This window comes from Anomalospiza imberbis, unplaced genomic scaffold, assembly GCF_031753505.1.
Source record: "Anomalospiza imberbis isolate Cuckoo-Finch-1a 21T00152 unplaced genomic scaffold, ASM3175350v1 scaffold_795, whole genome shotgun sequence".
NCBI classification, from domain to species: domain Eukaryota; kingdom Metazoa; phylum Chordata; class Aves; order Passeriformes; family Viduidae; genus Anomalospiza; species Anomalospiza imberbis.
The window spans coordinates 20,001-22,500 of NW_027100410.1; positions in this window are offsets into that span (position 1 = coordinate 20,001).

Here is a 2,500-nt window from a genome sequence, read left to right on the forward strand (position 1 = left end):
CCTGCACCGGCGGTAAACGGCTCGATCCTCACAGGACCGAGGAAGGGCGAGGCGCCGCCGCCTCGCCCGCGACAACGCTCCGGGGGGGCTCTGGGTCGGCTTCCGGTCCGTGCTAGGGCGGCCGGCCACCGCGGCCGGCCTCCGCCCCTGAAAAAACTCGCCCGCGACGCGGGTCCCCGGCTTAAGGCCGAGGAAGGGGGACGACTTCAACAGCGCGCGCTGGTGGGGCGCGGGGTGCCGCCACCCCGGCTCCACAGCTCATCGGGCGACCGCCGTCACCGAGTCCCTCAAGCGAGGCAGCGACGCCGAGGCCGGGCCGCGCGCCCCGCCGCACGGGCCCCCGCCACCCTTCCGACACGGACACGCTGGCACAACCAGGTCGGGAAGCAGGGGAACGGGACGCCGCCACCTCGGCGGGCCCGCGCGCGCCGCGCTCGGGGCTCTCAGGCGAGGGCCGGGAAAAGCCCCGGCCGCGTCCACCCGCGGCTGCCGCCCACCGCACCGGAGCGACAGCCCGAAAGCGCGCCCGCCGAGCGGGGCGCGCCCCGGCTTAAGGCCGGGCAGGAAAGGGGCGAGGCGCCGCCGCCTCGCCCGCCAGCAATCCCCAGGGGGGGCGCCCCCCCTTCGCCAAGCCGGCCACAGCCGGGCCGAAGCGGGACACGGCCCACGAAGTCGATGGCCGCGGCCGACGGGCAGCTCGCAGCTCGTACTCGGTCTCTCTCGGCTTCTCTCCCTCTTTTTTTCCCTTCTCGATTTATTTCTCCTCTTTCTCTCGAGCTCTCTCTCGCCTCTCGAACCGTACACACCCCGTTTCCCTGGGCCAGACGGGCGGACCGGGACGACGCCACGGGGCTCGTCCCGCGTCAGCGGCACTCGCCTCGCTCGGAGGACTGCGCACGGGGGCCCCCGGCCTCCCTCGCCGCTTCGGTCACAGGCACGGGACGAGCCTGCGGGGAGACGGCCCGTCACCTCGCTCCCATAGTACGGACAGACGAGTCCCAGGCCGCAGACGCCTCCAAGAGGACCGATGGAAAGCGACCGGGAAGGTGCGCCGCCGCAGGCCGGCCCCTGCGATGACGTAGCCGGAGGCAGCTGAAAACAGCGACCCCTTGGTGAACTTCCGGAGCCGGCCGCGACAACAGGTCTACCCGGCCGCGACAACAGGTCTACCCGGCCGCTGCCGGAAATCGCCTAAGTCCCTCCGGAGCGAGGTAGACCTGTTGTCCGCCGTCCACCGCCCGCCGCCCGGGCGCCGCGCCGGGCCCGGCGGCCCCGGAGCCGGGGTAGACCTGTTGTCCCCGGGGTAGACCTGCTGTCCGCGGGGTAGACCTGCTGTCCGCGGGGTAGACCTGTTGTCCGCGGGGTAGACCTGTTGTCCCCGGGGTAGACCTGCTGTCCGCGGGGTAGACCTGCTGTCCCCGGGGTAGACCTGCTGTCCGCGGGGTAGACCTGCTGTCCGCGGGGTAGACCTGCTGTCCGCGGGGTAGACCTGCTGTCCCCGGGGTAGACCTGCTGTCCCCGGGGTAGACCTGCTGTCCGCGAGGTAGACCTGCTGTCCGCGGGGTAGACCTGCTGTCCGCGGGGTAGACCTGCTGTCCGCGGGGTAGACCTGCTGTCCGCGGGGTAGACCGGTTGTCCGCGGGGTAGACCTGCTGTCCGCGGGGTAGACCTGCTGTCCCCGGGGTAGACCTGCTGTCCGCGGGGTAGACCTGCTGTCCGCGGGGTAGACCGGTTGTCCGCGGGGTAGACCTGCTGTCCGCGGGGTAGACCTGCTGTCCGCGGGGTAGACCTGCTGTCCGCGGGGTAGACCTGCTGTCCGCGGGGTAGACCTGCTGTCCGCGGGGTAGACCGGTTGTCCGCGGGGTAGACCTGCTGTCCGCGGGGTAGACCTGCTGTCCGCGGGGTAGACCGGTTGTCCGCGGGGTAGACCTGCTGTCCGCGGGGTAGACCCGCTGTCCGCGAGGTAGACCCGCTGTCCGCGGGGTAGACCCGCTGTCCGCGGGGTAGACCTGCTGTCCCCGGGGCAGACCCGCTGTCCCCGGGGCAGACCTGCTGTCCCCGGGGTAGACCTGTTGTCCGCCGCCCACCGCCCGCCGCCCGGGCGCCGCGCCGAGCCCGGCGGCCCCGGAGCCGGGCTAGACCTGCTGTCCGCCGCCCGGTTTTGGGGTTTTGGGGGTTTATTCCTTCCCGCCCCCCCCCCGCCCCAATCCCGTTTCTTTTCTCCTTTCTTTGAAAGAACGACTCTCCTATTTGTTTGGTACAAGAAGAAACCCGTCCGGAAGAGAAATTTTCTTGGCAAATCTTATTTCGTTTTTCTCTAGTATCCAGAGCACCCCCAGACCGAGCTGACGGGCCGCCTGCGCCCTGTGCAAGCGGGAAAGCGGGCGGCCGCTTTTGGGCCGGTTCTTTCACGGTCCGCAGAGACCCTCCAGGCCCGGCAGGGGTCTGGGGGGCCCCGGGGGCTCGGAGCCGAGGCGCCCGGGGCCGGGACGAAGCCGCC